The sequence below is a fragment of the Eumetopias jubatus genome, unplaced genomic scaffold (genome assembly GCF_037043125.1).
Source record: "Eumetopias jubatus isolate StellerSeaLion01/CBP00866 unplaced genomic scaffold, mEumJub1_p1.0 scaffold_3, whole genome shotgun sequence".
NCBI lineage: Eukaryota > Metazoa > Chordata > Mammalia > Carnivora > Otariidae > Eumetopias > Eumetopias jubatus.
Window position 1 is genome coordinate 46,828,008 of NW_028274809.1, and position 18,106 is coordinate 46,846,113.

At 34.6% G+C, this 18,106-nt stretch overlaps 1 protein-coding gene across 1 annotated transcript in view; it reads left to right on the forward strand.

Moving 5' to 3' along the window:
- Window positions 1-643: 643 nt before the first annotated feature.
- Window positions 644-18,106, forward strand: part of TFPI (tissue factor pathway inhibitor) — a 62,254-nt gene continuing 44,791 nt past the window's right edge. The window contains exon 1 of the mRNA XM_028124905.2: window positions 644-856. The gene's annotated coding sequence lies outside the window, so the exon portion shown is untranslated. The remainder of the gene's footprint in view (window positions 857-18,106) is intronic.

Below are 18,106 nucleotides of genomic sequence, written 5' to 3' on the forward strand. Positions count from 1 at the left end.
CAGCCTGTCTCAAGCACTTTACATACATTATATGTATACATATATTTATATGTATTAATCCATTTACTACTTAACTTATATCAAACTTAGGAATTTTGATTATCATTATTTTAGGGAAAAAGAAACAGAGGCACAGAGTGTTTAAATAATTGACCAAAGTTGCAAAACTAGCAACTAGCTGAGATGTAGGGTTCACAAGCCTGACATGCTGCAACAGAAAATGCAGTACATTGCCTCTCTAATCATAGGAAACTTCAGTACCCCCCAGATTTTTTCCTAAGTATACCGATAATGTGGATAAAATAATTTGAAGGAAAAAAAGTTTATTTTATTAAGTAACAGTGTAAAAATACTATATATATATTGCTTTAGAAATATATAACTCTGGGGGAAAAAGTGTTTCGTTTTTTTAACTGATTACAAAAGGAATCCTAGAAAGTAAAAGAAAGAGTTCTTCAAGGGGAGTAATTGTGAATTCTTAGTGTAAGCTGTTTCCTTTGTTTAGTCCATAAAAGAAAAGCCTTTCAAAGAGTTTGGCAAAATTAGCCTAAATACTGTTGGAGTGACCTAAACAGGAAGCCAGTGATCTCTGAAAGCAGCTGTGAGGCTCCCCCTTTGCTCCAATAGACAGGAGCGACTTTGGGCTGTATAATCGTCAAATTCTTACCTCGCCCTTTCACTGCTGGCAGGATCAGATTACATTTCTTTCACTATTCTCCACTCCCCAGTTCCTTGATCTGTTGAAAAGAAGTAGAAAAGATAAATCCTCTCTTCAACGCCTGGAAGGGAAAACAAAATAACTTCAACTCGGCTTTGAAAAAAATCTTTCCAAGAACTTTCTTCAGAGATTTTACTCGTGAGTATTTGGCAATATACTTTCTAGTCCATGAGAAATAACCTTTATTTCTCTTTTCTTGGGAGAAAAGCAGGGTCCTGAGAGGCAAAGCCTGGTAGGGGAGTACCATCGTCATTTAACCTACAATGAAAATTGACCCTTCTCTGTAAACAAAGTAAACTCATATTGCAATGCAAAATTAAGTTCTCAGCACTTTGTCTTCTTAAGCAAATATATATGCAGTATATCTTTATGCTTTTAAATCCTTGAACATTTTTGTCGGAAGTTGGTGAGATGTAGCCTTTCTTACAATTTTCAGCTTGTAGTGGCAATTCTTATTGTATCTGTTTAATTGGAATTTTCTGAAGATTTGGTTTACTTTTAAATATTATTTATTAACACACAAAGAAATATGATCAGGAGACTCTCTAGCATGTTTAAAGAAAGTTTTTTCATTGCTTTTAATTGTTGATAGTTAGAATGAAGTATAAACATTAGAAGTCTTGTAATCTAAATTAAATATTTTATACCTACAGTAACTAATCTGTCTAAGGAAATGCTTTACAAGTCTTTGAAGACCAGAGCTCATATCCTAAGATACTTAAATAAGAATATGTAAGAATAAGAATTACACTACAGATAGTGCAATTATGTTAATTAAAGCAATAGATCACATACCTACATGATGTACTGTCATGTTCATGTTGGTTGTGAAACGACATTAAAATTTGCTTCTGGTAGTAAATAAAAGCACATAATATAGAAGTACACAACCACAGAACTATAATGAGACAAAGTTATTTTAATTATGGAGAAAGCTCATTTGTTATTACCAAAAAATGAAGGCCAAGAGCAGTGCCATGTAGGAAAAAAAGAAAAGATAAGCAACAGCCACACTGAGTCACAGTGCTCTGGAAATTAGTCACAAAATGACTTTGTAAATTGTGTGATAAACACAAAGGGCAGAACCCAAGCAGGAAACATACAGCCCAGAGAGTCATATTTTATGTGTAAAAGCATAATATTTACGTCAGAAGGGAAACGTGTCAATTTTGAGATATTGCAAAGTTTTTAAACCTAACAAAATCCTTTCCTAAACATTTTTAGATTTTTTTGTAATTCATCAAATCTACTGATAATTATTTCAAGACATATTATTTGTATCTCATCTAATCTTTAAACTAAAAAGTGAATAATGTCTTTGAAAGTGTGTTGGAGTATGCAGTTTAATTCGGAGACTACGGGTTAATAAAAATGATATAAATTATTCATAGGGATCAACAGAGATTAAAAATATTAATGTACATACAGATAATTAACATTATAGACATAAAACCAAAACTTTAAAATACTTTTAACAATTTGAATAGTTATACTGGGAAACCAAATTTGCCTTTAGGTGACTGACCATAGAATCTTGTTGGAGAACTTTAATGACATACCCATTACTATTTGGTTCCTCTTTCTATATGTGTGCTGAATGGCACAAGTTTTTTTTTTTTAAGGGTATAGTCTGATATATTTAAGAATTTGTTTTATCTCCAATGACTAGATCAAAATCCCTCTGGGAAATGTGGCTCCTGTCCAAATGAATTATGCCCTCAGTTAGTGCTTGCTGGTCTGATTGACTGTCTGTAACTCTAGGGCTTCACTGGCATGTTGGTCATACAACTATTTTGGCTAGAAGCTTCTATTATAAACATTTTTGCAAATTAAAAGATAAAATAATCTATGTGGTGGAAAATTGTTTTTGTATTAAATTATAGTTTTCATAACATTAATTTACTCTTTTCTTCAGAATTAATTTCCTGATCTTTGTTATCTGTATTATTCAAATTCAAAAGATAATTGGACAAGATGACTAACTACTGGAAGAAAAGACCAAGTTCCAAAGGTTTTACTTATTCCCAGAATACATAGCAACTAACCAAATAGTAAATGTGCTATATTTACATAGTCTTCACAAATGGTTGGTTTAAATTCAGTGTCACAAACTTTTAAGACAGATTTCACCTCATATCACTACCTAATTAGCAGAAAAAAAATGCAAAGTGAAAAAGTAAAGGGCAGGAAAGACAATATGAAAAGGGAAGGGAAGTACTTAGAACAGAGTTTTCAAAGTATACATTGGATAAGTTGAATGATAATATTGGTTAAAATAAATTAATTGTATTACCAATTTATTTTTGCTATGTAGACATGATCGAGGAACTGTACTATTATCTAATTCACCTATTTCAATAAAGGCTGTCTCCAGCCCCCTCCCTTTTCTGTTTTCCATCTAAAATATTTAACTTGGGAAATTAGTTTACAAAAATATTCTTAAATGCACTTTACTTTTTATAGAAATATACCAATACTATAATTCCTTCTGATTGTTTTGTGCTTTGGAGAAATCTGAATTCAAGAAATCGAGTAACTAATGAAGTCCTTGATTCTGAATATTAAATCTTAACAAAATGAAGAAAAGGTACAAATTATTCCAGAAAGTTCATTCATGCTAGACCATCTCTATTGGGTCGCTGAGATCCTCAATGACTGGTTTCTTGGTGTGATATATCATTTCCAGGAGCCCAGTCTTCCCATTACTCTTCTTTCCTTGTTTTTACTTCCTTCTCCAAGTGGCAAGTATCATATAGAACCAGAGCTTAGGATTCAACTACCAAGGGGTACCTGGGTGGCTCAGTCTGTTAAGTGGCTGCCTTCAGCTCAGGTCATGATCTCAGGATCCTGGGATTGAACCCCACATTGGGCTCTCCACTCAGTCAACAGTTAGTCTGCTTCTCCCTCTCCCTCTGTTCTCTCTCTTGCTTTCTCTCTCTCAAATAAATAGATAAAATATTTGGAGAGAAAAAAAAAAAAGATTCAACTACCAAAAGGTTGAGGGTGACCTAGTATTTTCCACAATTTTTCTTTCCAGAACTAATAACAAAAAGCACTGGACCCATGTCAAATCTGCTCTATTCATCTCTCTTCAGGCCTTCCTTTGGGATTCTGTGTTCTCTCTCGGTTGGAATGAACACATTTTAAATTTATTTTAAAAACAAAAGAGTAAAAGGACACCATGGTCCATAGCAGAAGTCTCAGTGATGCAATATTTCTATCCCAGTTGTTCTGTCTGGTGGGCCAGTTTCCTGAGGTGACATGGACTTATTGCAAGGAATTCGCAAATCAAAATGTAATGGTAGCATACTCTCTAGACTGAATAAATATTTTATGTTGTTGATTAGGCTATTTCAACATCAGAAATGTGAAAGTATCAATCAATATGGCACTAATAAAATGCAGTGTTTTTATTACCAAGCATAATGTGCCACGGATACACTTCAACTCGTATCACACCCTCAGCACCACCACCACTCTGCTGTCAGTCTGTTTATCTCTCTTGTTCATGATTCTTATCAATGTCTAACCTATCCCTGAAACCCAAAATAACCCATCTCTAAGCATCACCTCATTCCTCATTCCACAAGGCTTAGAAATGGAGTAAATCTTGGTAATAGGTTGAGTCTTCAGAATAATAGTGTTTGTTGTAAAATTTTGATATTTTTAAAGTTCGTTTAGGAAAATTGAAAGTATCTTAGAAAATGAATCAAAATAATTATATCAAAATATAAGCCTACTCTTGCTTTGGAGAAATCTGAATTTGTGCCAACTATTTTCAAATATACATGAAAACAAAATGAATAAATTTCTGATTCATGCTATATGAATGAACCCTGAAAACATAATGCTAAGTGAAATAAGCCAGACACAGAAGAACATACAGTGTATAATTCCATGTGTGTATCCGGAATAGACAAGTTCACAGAGCCAGAGAGTATATATTAGAGGTTACCAGCATCTAGAAGAAGGAATGAATGGTGAGTTATTGCTTAATGCATACAGAATTTCTGTTTGGGGTGATGAGAAATTTCAGAAATAGGTAGTGGTGATGATTGTACAGCATTGTGAATGGAATTAATGCCACAGAGTTGTACACTTAAAAATGGTTAAAATAGCATATTTCATAGTGTATCTACTACAATAGAAAATAGTAAAAGAAAACTATTAATAAGAATTCAGTTTGAAGAATTCTAGATTCCTAATAATACTCCCTTTACGTTTTCTCAATTAAGAGAATAAAAGTACAAATATTATAATGTTGGATACCTGAATTTTTAAAATCAAAACAGATTCTTTCTGTTTTATTTCCTGATGAAAATAGGAACATATTTTTACCTAATATAGCTGTACTGATGGCTAATGTTTTTTAGTTGTATTGTCTTTTTCAGTTTTAGTACCAGGGTAATTTGGGCCTCACAGATTGAGTTGGCAAGTATTCCCTCCCTTTGTTAAATTTTCTGGAGTAGTTAATGTAAAATTCATATTATTTCTTCTTTAAATGTTTGGTGGAATTCACCAGTGAAACCATCTGGGACTGAAGTTTTCTTTGTAGAAAGGTTTGTAATTATAAAATTCAATTAAAAAAAAATAATTATAGGGCTATTCAGGTTATCTATTTCTTCTTGAGTGAGCTTTGGTAGTTTATGTCTTTTAAGAAATTGGTTCTTTTATCTAAGTTTTCAAATTTATAGGCATAAAGTTGTTTATAATATTTACTTATACTAGAATCTACAATGATGTGAAACCTCTATTTCTTGACATGAGTAATTTGTACCTTATCTATTCTTTTAGCAGTCTATATCAAGGTCTTTGAACTTTTAACTTGTGTGTTTGTATATAAAATGAGCTTTTAGGTAACAGATAGCTTGATGTTTTATTCAATCAGGCAATATTTGCCTTTATTATTATTATTTTTTAAGATTTTCTTTATTTGAGAGAGTGTGCATGTGCTCCAGCAGGGGAAGGGGGAGAGGGAGAGAGAAAGAGAAAGAGAGAGAGGCGGACTTCCCTAAGTGTAGAGTCCAAGACAGGGCTTGATTCCATGACCCTGAGATCACAACCCCAGCCGAAATCAAGAGTGGGATGCTTAACTGACTGAGCCACCCAGGCACCCCAGACAATATTTGCCTTTAAAGTAAAACATTTACATTTGATGTGATAATTGATATGTTTGAATTTAAGTCTCTCATTAAGCTATTGTTCTATTGGTCCTATCTATTTTTGTTTTCTTTTTTACTTATTTGGGGTCTTCTTTTCAATTTAGTACTATGTATGATAATATTTTATCCCCGTTGGTTTATTTGCTATCATTCTTTTTACTTTAGTCGTTGTTTGGGGGCTTAGAATATACAGCTTTGATATATCCCAGTCTACTTTCGAGAGATATTGAGCCATTTCTCTTACAGTATAAGAAATTTCAAAGAGTATACTTCTACTTTTCCTTCCCTGGCCTTTGTGCTATTGTTGTCATACATTTTGTTTCCATATATGTTATTAGTAACATACTACAATGTCATTATTCTGGTTTCAGTGAGTTATCATTTTAAAATAAACTTTTTAATTAAATACATTTAGATTTACAGAAAATTTATGAAGCTAGAAAGACTAGCCATATGCTCCAAACTCCTTTTACTAACATATTAGTATGATATATTTGTCAAAATTGGTGAGGTAATTATCCTTTAAACAAATTTAAATGTTAAAAAAATCTTTTATATTTGCCCATGTAGTTACATTCTCTGGCATCTTCATTCCTTTGTATAGATCCACATTTCCATCTGATGCACATTTCCTTCTTAGGCACACTGCTCTCTTTCCATGACTCCAATTATATGTATATTAATTAGGATGTTTAAAGTTACCTCACAGCTCAATTATTTATACCAGTTGAAGCAAACATAATCCCAAATGATAAATATTGTAGACTATATTTATATTTAGCATTATAATTTGATTTTATAATCATGTACAAGATCACATACATTATTTGAGTTTCTACATATCTTGTTTGAGTTCTGTGGTTTTAATCTCATTTAGCAAGGTTGTTCAGTCTATGAGAAAAGGAAACTGGTACACAATGAGAAATCATTATATATCCACATCCTGATGTTAATGTAGTTTATCAAAAAATTGTGAGGGAGGCAGTCTTTCCTAGAAATGGCTAGGCCCTTCTTTTGGTGCCAATAATTTTATTCCATCTGGTTCCAGACTTCCCAGGATTAACCTCTTTTTGTTTGTTTTGTATGTTTTCTCTTAGGGAAATCCTGATGAATGTATCAACTGAGGAAAGATGTTTAATCAAGGAGAATTTAGATTAGCCTCAAATCACATGGCAAGAGAGTTTTGTTTTGTTTTGTTTTCCTATTTGTGGTCAGCTTCTTTAAAGCCATTTTAGGTTTGCATTAATTAATTAAAGCCCTTTAAAAAGTTAAAGGTCCCTGAAACGATTATTTGCCATTTCATTGTTTTATCAACATTACCCTTCCCATTACCACTTACTGCATTCCATATTATCATCTCCATATTCAGGAAGGAGATACAAGTGACCATCTATCTTTGTAATAGTTACTGGATGCCTCACTTAAAAAGACATGAATGAGTGAACATCCATGGATGGTCTTCATAAATGTGTGTGAAAAAAATATCTGTGTACATGTGTATTTGTGTTTTAGAAAGAAGTCTGTAGTTTCCCTCAGGAGCCTACATATCACCATGAAGGATATATCTGAGATGTGATTAGATATCTAAAGAAAACAGTATACAGAGTTAGGATCAAAAGGAGTATCAAGTAGTAATATGTCCCGGAGAAGGCAAAATAAAGAAGTTATCTTTATAAAGTTTTTTTTTAAGATTTTTATTTTTAAGCAATCTCTATAGCCGACAGGGCTCAAACTCACAACCCTGATATCAAGAGTGGCATGGACTATCACCTGAGACAGCCAGGTGCCCCTCTTTATGAAGTTTTGGTGTGAGATAAGCCATATAAAGTTATCCCATGAAAAAGAAATCTTTGCGAAAAGATCTTTTTGAGGAGCTAAAGAAGACATTAAATCATTTTAAGATCACTTTCAGTTCTATCATTACACTTGAATAAGCACATTCAATTTTTAATATCGTCAAAGCTAAACATTAACTATATGTTTTTTATTTATTTATTTATTTTTTAGATTTTATTTATTTATTTGTCAGAGAGAGAGAGAGTTAGAGAGCACAAGCAGGGGGAGCAGCACGCAGAGAGAGAAGCAGGCTCCCAGCTGAGCAAGGAGCTTGATGTAGGACTTATCCCAGGACCCTGGGATCATGACCTGAGCTGAAGGCAGATGCTTAACCGCCTAAACCACCCAGGTGTCCCACTATATGCTTTTTATTTATTAGATCCTTTGCATGATACAAAAAGTATGCAATGTCATACATTTTAATAATGTATAAATGAATTTAATTATTAAGATTTAAAGTAGCTTACCAAAAAATCAAAACTCTGTTCTCCATTCTTAGAAAATTACAATCAAAGGAATTAAGTAGGGCATTTACAAGAAGATATTATCTGATTCCTGATTATATGAGGATGTATTAGATTGAATTTGGATAGGAAAAAAGAAATGACAATTTGGACAAACTAACTCATCTTTATAAAAATGTAAAATAATGAGCATTCATTGTAAGGAGCCAAGAAAAAAAAAAAAAACTATGTGTTGGATGCTCTGAGTAAAAAAGGAAGTGGCACCATTGCCTTTCATTCTCTGGCCCACAGTTCTCATTCTTTTATGGGTCTGACATTTTATAGTCTTGAATGGAAGTAGCTGAAGATCAACATGCTAATGATTCCTGGAAGTCCATGACTCAGCTCCCTGGGGGCTCCCTTTTCCTTTATAGCAATGATTCAGGGACGTTGAACTCAGGATGTCATCTAAACATATGGGTACAGTCACCACCAACAGCAGTTCTAATCTTTTTTTACTTTTTAATTTTTAAAAAATATTTAGTTTATTTGAGAGAGAGAGAAACATCATGAACGGTGTGGAGGGGCAGAGGGAGAAGGAGAAGCAGACTCCCCACTGAGCAGGGAGCCCTATGTGGGACTCTATCTCAGGATCCTGGGATCATGACCTGAGCAGAAAGCAGACGCTTAACAAACTGAGCCACCCACGTGCCCCTGCAGTTCCAATCTTGAACTAAGCTCATACTCTTCCAGATACTTTTCATTAGAGCACAATCATAAATTACAGGATTTTTTCACATTAGGACTTATTTCACCAGCAATTTAACCCACTGAAGAATGAGAAAATTTATCATTATTGGTTCATCATGTTTATTATACCTAAGGATAAAACTTTAGATAATTTTTGGAACTATAACACTTTTCCATCAGAACAAAAGATACTTGCTTTCTGTCCTCTTCAAAGGCCCTTCTAGCTGGACTTAGAATGAGACAGATTAACAGGAGAAATCAAATTTAATATCATACTTATGGGGAATCCACACAGACATGGAAATTCCAAAGATGGTCAGGGCAAAATGAGGTTTATATGTCATTCTGAACTAAGAAGAAGGGGGTAGAGGTCTCAGACTTCAGAGGAAAGGAATACAATTCACAGAGCAATAAGAAGAAGAACAGATGTTTGGTAATTAGTTATTTGTCCTGTCATATAGATAGATTGCTCAAAATAAAATTTATCTCTGCTAATAACCTTTATTCTGGGAAAGACCCCCAATTTAGATTCTTCTATGTAGTTAAGGGAGGGACAAAAGTTTTTCTTGAGCTCTTAGGGTGTTGACTGCCTTCAGCTCAGAATCATGCCAAAGTGGCCCATCTTGGGGCAGTCTGCTCTGGGCCCCTACATTATAAGTGGGCTAAGATTTTGCCCTCCTTTTCTCATATAAATTGAGATCACCAGAAGCAGAAAATTGAGAAGACTCTAATATATTTGTCTAAACAGAGAAAAAATCTGGGACTGCAACAGACTTTGAAGGGAAATAAGAAAATTGACCTGACTTTGATTCTTGAAATAAGAAAAGGTCATATCAACCTGATTTCCATTAGCTGTGAATTACAGTTCTAATTTGAATGGTTGCAACTGTCTTTCTATGTCTTTCCAAAGTTCATAACCCCCCTGGCCATAGATGTCACATTTAATATGAGTTAATAGAATCATTAGATTTAATAAATAATTGGGGCACCAGGTTGGCTCAGTTGGTTAAGCGTCTGATTCTTGATTTTGGCTCAGGTCGTGATCTCAGTGTCGTGAGGTGAAGCCCCATGTCAGGCTCTGTGCTCAGTGTGGAGTCTGCTTGAGATTCTCTCTCGCTTTCCCTCTGCTCCTCCCCACTCACGCTCTCTCTGTCTCTCTAAATAAATAAATAAAATCTTAAAAAAAAAGAATTAATAAATGATTTGTATAGCCAAAAGATGATAGATTTGTTAGAATTAATAAATTAGTTATATAACAAAAGATAATAGATAAACAGACATAGAGAAGCAAGGTCTGTAATGCCATTTTCCTATCTTACTCTAAAATGGGTACCTAGAAAAACAAATACAAACAGTAGGAAAAATAGAAGCAACCATAGATTTTTCTATATTGTTCTCTTCTTTAATATGGATACTACTACTAATAGAGAAAGCCACAGTTAATATATTTAGTTCTTTTCTGTCTCCTCACACCTAAGGTTATGGTATTCGTTTGTGTTTTTTCCATTTACTTTTTTTGGAGCTATTAGCATTAGTAGTTGAACAGAATTGAATTCTCAGAAACCTCGATTTTGGTTTAGATATAGAACATTAACTTTATGTGCTTTTTCCCTTTAAAGAAAGGAAATGAAAGCAGTATGTCATGACAAGCTTTGCTTTTAACTAAACTGAGTTAGTATGGGAATCAGTGTCACTGTGATGAGGAAAGATGAACTCAAAGAAATGAATGCCACCTTCTTTTGAAAAAAATGTCTTACAAATTTAACTGTAAAACCTAGAGAAATGGGCGCCTGGGTGGCTCAGTTGGTTAAGCGACTGCCTTTGGCTCAGGTCATGATCCTGGAGTCCCGGGATCGAGTCCTGCATCAGGCTCCCTGCTCAGCAGGGAGTCTGCTTCTCCATCTGACCCTCCTCCCTCTCATGCTCTCTATCTCTCTCACTCTCTCTCTCTCAAATAAATAAATAAAATCTTTAAAAAAAAACCTAGAGAAATTATTCCATGAATATTTTTCTAAAAGACTTTTGGTGATTATGGGTAAATATATCATGAAGAATCTTTGGTAGTTGGCATTATTTCCTTTATTATGTGTTTCTACCTGGTTTCCCTTTGACTGCTGTAGTTTTAGTATTAAGAGATCTCTATCACATTCTCTTCAGACTTTAAGGTTTTTAGAAATATTTTTACATATTTACATTTTCCCTATTCATAACTTTTAATTATCTCTTTATTCTCCCCCTTCCCTCCCATCACTTCTCAATTTTCCTTCTCTACTTCCTGAGTCTCTCTTCTCTCTTAACTAGTAATAAGAAGTAATATTTCCTATTATTGTTTAGAGGGACATTGTTTTTCCTTTTTAAAAATATACACACAAAATTAAAAAAAATTTTAAAGATTTTATTTATTTGCTGGGGGGAGAGAGAGAGCACAAGCAGGGGGAGCGGCAGGCAGAAGGAGAGGGAGAAGCAGGCTCCCTGCTGAGCAGGGACCCCCCCCCCAATGTGGGGCTTGATCCCAGGACCCTGGGATTAAGACCTGAGCTGAAGGCAGACACTTAACCAACTGAGCCACCCAGGTGCCCCTAAAATTTTTTTTAATTATTTTAACTGATGAGTTTCTTCTTGACTTATTTTACTTACAGGACTTAGGCCCCAAACAGAGAATAAAAATCCCCTAGTTAAAATTTGATGAATGTTATTTTCTAGAGATTGTAAATAATCTGAAAAACACGTTAGGGGAAGAAAAGAGGAAGATATTTGCAAGAATAGTGGGTCTTTCTTGTGAGAATAGAAAGTGAAGTTGCCTTTTCCTTGAATGGTCACAATTCCTATGTTTGAATTGAAGTTCTGCCAATTTGCAAATACAAGACTTTGGGAAAAAATCTGTCTCTGGGATTCAGTGTTATTAAAAAATGCTTATCCTTATGGTTTCTTTTATCTCTAACTGTATATAGTTGTATCTCCATGCTCTCCACTTCGGTTTTTGTTTATTTTTTTTAGATAAATCGTTTACACATGTATGCTATTTGTTTGTAACGTGAAGATATTCACTCTTTCTCCCTGGTGTCACCATTTCCTTTCTATGGGATTATCTTTACTTTTATTTCTTACATTATAAATGACAAGAAGTTAGGCCTACATGGTGAACAGCTTTTAATGTGTTATTCCTAGAAGAAACTTTATAAAATCATATCTGACAACTGTTCCTCCGTGTAAAAGAAAGAGAGTAGCAAAGCTTTTTATCAATGAGACTGTCACAATCTAAAATACAGATAAGTGTTATGATTTGACCTATTAACTAACATTAGGGAATTTCACATTACACAATTCTCCGGAAATATGACTTCCTGTAATAAGAGCCACATTCCTAGAAGATTGGCCAATCTTTAGGTAAACATAAGTGGAGTCAATAGCCTGCAATTTTTCAGGAGGTTTTTTGATGTTGTTTTGATTTTGTTTTATTTTTGAACCACTCTGTTTCTAATATGAATTTACTTACCAAATCAGAATGTTTTGCTTCATTGTTTCCCATAATTTATCTTTACTCTGCATATACTTCTAACACATAATCTAAAAATTTGACTCTTTTAGGGGTTCCTGGCTGGCTCAGTCAGTAGACTGAGGAGACCACGCAACTCTTAATCTCAGGGTGGTGAGTTTGAGTCCCACATTGGGTGGAGAGATTATTTTAAAAAATAAAAAAATAAAAGACACTAAAACTGTTTTTAAAAAAACTTTAAAAATTTGACTCTTTTATAGCAAAACATCAGGCATTATTTTAATGTCAAAACAGTTTTAATGATAAGAAAAGGGAATTCTGACCTGGGCTTTGTAGTAGTGATATTATTTTCTCATCTCCTAAGCATCCTTCAATCAAAAGCAATTGAAACAAATCGATTAATAAACAGTTTGTGAAACTGGTGAAATAGTAAAAACAAGAAAAATAACTGCCGGTTAGGTTACATTTGGCTGGTGGTAGGACAAAACCACAGCACCACTAGCTTAAATAATGAGGCTACTTATCTCATTATATTGTCTTATTACTATAAAGCACAGAGGTAATATGCTTCAAGACTTGTTGGCAAATCTAGGTTCTTCTGTCATTTTATTTCCATCATTTATAGCAGGTAGTTTTTTCTTAAGATTTTATTTATTTATTTGAGAGAGAGAGAGAGAGAGAGAGCAAAAGCCAGGGGGCAGGGCAGAGGGAGAGGGAGAAGCAGACTCCCCGCTGAGCAGGAAGCTTGAAGTGGGGCTCAATCACAGGACTCTGGGATCATGACCTGAGCCGAAGGCAGACACCTAACCAACAGAGCCACCCAGACAATCCTAGCAGGTAGTTTTTATTAAGGGAATTCTCAATATTACAAGACGGTTGCTTCAGCCATAGGCATCACATAAAGACAAGTGAACAGGGACATCATGTGGCCTTTCCCATGTGGCTCCATTTAGAGCAAGGATCTTTGGAAAAGTACCCCATCCCCAGCCCTGGAAAATAGCATACTTTCTTTCTCATATTATTGGCCAGAGATTTATCATACAGAAATAATTAAACCAATCACTGTGAGGGAAATGGAATCACCGATTAATGTGGATTAATGAAGAGTTCATTATTTATACATTTTTTACTGGGGCAGACATAGGCTATCTTTCCCTGAGAACTGGATTTATGAACATATTCAGGTCACTAGTATCAACCAAAAGTGGTAAAGAATGGTTGTTCAGTATGCAAACAAACAAGATAACTGAAACAACAGTTTGAAAAGTTCAAAAATATGGGGTGCGTGGGTGGCTCATTCAGTTGAGCATTCCACTCTTGATTTCAACTCAGGTCATGATCTCTGGGTCGTGAGATCAAGCCCCACGTTGAGTCAGGCACCTTGCTCCGCTGGGAGTCTGCTTCTCTCCCTCTCCAACAGACCCTCCCCCTGCTCATGCCCATGCTCTGTTTCTATTTCTCTAAAATAAATAAATAAATCTTTAAAAAAAAGTTCAAAAATAGATCCATAATCTGACTGGCCTAATGTATCTTCCCTTATTAAAACATATTTTTCTGAATGAACAATTTTTACTTAGTTAACCTTAAAATAGACATATATTTTTGTATTCAGCTTTTAAAATTCACATTATCATGATTATTCCCCACTTTATCTTCTACTCATTATCATTACTAATTTAACTTTGTGTAATACTATATCTGGTAGATGGATGTGCTGCCATATCTAATAATTGTCATGATGTTGCATATCTACATTAAAAATGTAACATCTTTGTGCTAAAATAAGCATGAGTTTGCATTTAGCCATTTTCATATATTTAAATTTCCAAGTGTGTGATATTGCTTGCTTAACATATCATCTACATTTTTGAACAAAGCATGTACACATGCAGGAAAAATTATTTGATGATTAAATAATAAACCGCTTATATATTTCCTCTTGCCAACACTCCTCAAAGTCTTGCCCTTTTTGTCTTTTATGTCTGTCCAATTGATAAAATCCAACTCTGAATCCTTCAAAAGCTTAATTTTTATATCTGGAGAGAAGGAGCACTGATTTTCGAAGGCACAAATTATTATGAATTTATAATTTTGGATTCCAGAAGCCCATAAATCTTTTAATAAGAAATTTTCAACATCTCCTTTTATTTCATCTAGAGAAAATATCAAACCCTCACATTTTTAAAAGTCCACTGCTTCTTGACATTTTGAACAATCTCAGCCTCTTATTCATCTAGAATATTGAGTCACAGCAAGAAGATCTACTATCTACTTGCTCTTCAACAACTCTCTCACAAAACACACACATGTACATGCACATACCTGAAAATGTATCATATCCCTCTATCCGCCCCCTCAGAAAAAAGAAAACCTCTTATTTTAATGGAATATACTCTTTTCTTCATGCCAAAGTTAGACCCTCTTCACCTGTTGCCCAGGATCCTCTATTCATTTTATTTTTATTTTTTTCAAAAATTTATTTATTTATTTTAGAAAGAGAGAGAATGTGTGGGAGTGGGGGGAGGGAGAGGGAGAGAGAGAATCCCTAGCCGACTCCCCACTGAGCATGGAGCCTGATGTAGGACTCAATACTAGGACTCTGAGATCATGACTTGAGGTGAAATCAAGAGTTGGGCGCATAACCAACTGAGCCACCCCGGTGTCTCTCTATTCATTTTATTTTTGTTTTAGCTTTTGTCTCCCTCTCTCTAATGGCAGAAACATAAAACTATACCATCCACAAAAGTTTCCCTTAAAATGCTCTCTCTTATTTTTCAGGATGCACTTATAAAATGATATCCTAACTTGCTGTTTTCACAGCCTCTGTTCCAGTTCCTTCAATAGTTTACCTGCTGCTGCCCACACCACCGTACTAAATCTTGTAATTTTGCAAGGGTGCTGACAATGTCATTGTCACTAAACCCCACGCATGTTTTTTTAGCTCTTGCCTTCCTTTGAACCTTTTGTGCTTTAGATGTTGTCAACTTGCAACAATTTCTTCAAGTGTCCACTTCCCTTAACGTTCATGCCACTATAGCTTGCCAGGTTTCCTCTTGCTTCCCTGGCTATTTCTTGGTCATCTTCTCAGATCTTTTTTCCTCATCCTCATCCTTTGGACTTTAGTTCTAGGTGTTCCTTTCCAATCTTCACACTCACCTCATAGAGTCACAGATTACATAAATTAAAGTTTATAAAAACACTTAGAAGAAGAATGCCTGCTCCATAGCAAATGCTATACAAGTACTTGTTAAATCAATTTCATCCACTCCACAGAAGTAATTATCATTTATACTTTGATTCTCACATTTCTATCTCTAGCAGAGATATCTGCCCTGAGCTCCGCATCTACATATTGGGTTTCTTATTTCATGGCTCCAATGAATGTCTTACAAATACTTCAAACTCAAACTGCCTCACATGGAATTTATCACCTTCCTAAAGCAACACGCTCCTTTTCTTAGGCTCCTCAACTCATTGCCTGGAACCATCCATTGACCCCTTTGTTAAATCAGGAACTGTAGCTGTCCTTGATTCTTCTCTCTTCCTCACCGTCCATGTAATTTTAATCATCAAATTATCTTGAATTTACTTTTTATTTTCCTCACAAATCAGGCCACTTCTCCCCACCTCCACTTCCAATAATAATATATATCATACACACCTCTCTCTCTCTCTTTCTCTCTCTCTCTTTTTAAAGATTGTATTTATTTATTTGAGAGAGAGAGAGGAGGGGCAGAGGGACAGAGGGAGAAGGCCAAGTGGATTCCTTGCTGAGCAGTAGATCCTGACATGGGGCTTGAACCCAGGACCCTGAGTTCATGACCTGAGCCAAAACCAAGAGTCAGAAGCTCAACTGACTTCACCATCCACATGCTCCTTCAAATTTGGTCTTTGGTCAAGATTTTTTTTATGTTTATAGATATGGCTTCTATTTCCTCTAAAGTTTGGGGAAAAAAGAAAATATGATACTTTATAGATTTTCAGGCACCTTTTTTAGATGTTCCTTTGTGTAGACTTGTTCTATTCATTCAGTCTTTGACTGCTGGGTGAACTTCTGTGTCCTCTTCTCAAGTGTAAGGGATAGATTTCCCCCTAACCCAGGTTTTTTAAGGCTTTGACCTATGTCCTTCAAGAATGTGCCTGGGTCAAAAGCTAAGGCTTGGGTCAAAAACCAACTTCCCATAATGCCCTTCAAGAATGTGCTTGGGTCAAAAGCTAAGACTTGGGTCAAAAACAAACTTACCATATATATGGATAGAATGATGTAGAAATATTTATATAGTAATAAATATAATCACTAATGAAGTATAGGGTTTAAACCAGGAATAGAAAACATTTATGCAACTCACTAAATCAAAAATTATAATAATGACCACAGTAAAAACTTATTTTGGTTAATGAATTGTGCTTATAGGATTAGCAAATGAGAGAAACTGATTTTTATCCTGTAGTTCCTTTGGTGATATTGCCTACTTATAGTCTCTGATTCACAATAAAGATAATATTTCAAAGACAAATACAGACAGATATAAGTAATTAATATATTGAATTATATTTTCCTGAATTGGATTTAGTGTCTATCCCATAAGTCTTGCTTATTTTAAGGAAGCTTTGAGAAGGTCCAGGATCAAGTCCTGCCTCTGTCACTTACTAGCCATCTAGGCATATGATGTTGGAAAATAAATCATGTATCTCTAACATAAATCCAGTGTATCTGTCCCATTGGCTGTACAGCATTATTGTCAAGATACAGAAACCTAATAGATAAGAAACCACTTCAAAAAAATGATAAAACATTACAAAAAATAATGTTTTATAATGATATATCTTTGTACTTCTAATATCATTTCTTAAAATAAATGTGGTATATATTCCATATAGTTAGAACCTCATGACATTTTATCTTTATTTTAATCTTATTTCATAGGTAAATAATCCTAATGCCAACATATTGCTTATAATGATGACTCAGTGTCCCAAGAATGTGAGACCTGGAGGGAAGTTAATAAAGAGTTAAAGAAGGCTCTGAACTGACTTGTTAGAATTTGGTATGTGACAAATGTGCAGTTACACAGCCTTAGACCTCTCTTGGGAAACTGCCCAAACATTTGCATTCCCACAATGTATTTAATCAAAAAATACTCTTTTCCTGAGAAAAGTCTGGCTCTCAAACTTCTCACTGAGATGATACAAGTTCAGAAACTCTGCATTCAGGAACAAGAGTTGGAAGCGTATTAAGAATAATTTTTAACAAAAATCCATTTCTGGACCCTAGTCATTATGAATATTTGGAAATTTTCCATTGAAAATACTACTTATGAAAAATGAACTTCAAAACATAAAGAGAAAAGAGAAAATTATTAGAATCTCTATAGGGTTTTTATCTTTCCTCTTTCTCACCATAAGTTTTATCCTATTTTTATCTTTCTTCATTCATTATCCTTAGTGTTAGTGTGCAACAAACTCACCCAAAATGAGAAACAGCCAAGGAAGCACATAGGTTAAAGATAAAAACAGTCTTCAAGATTTTAGTGGGCAGAAGGGTAGCTCCCCCAGGGATAAGCCAAATTGAGTGGATGGCAGTAATAAACACCAGGAGGATAACATTAGGCACTGCTGAGCAGAAAATTGGAATTATTCTTCAAGCTATTTTTTTTCTATTTTCTGGTTGTCACGTTTTGTCTCTCCTGTCTTTCACTGG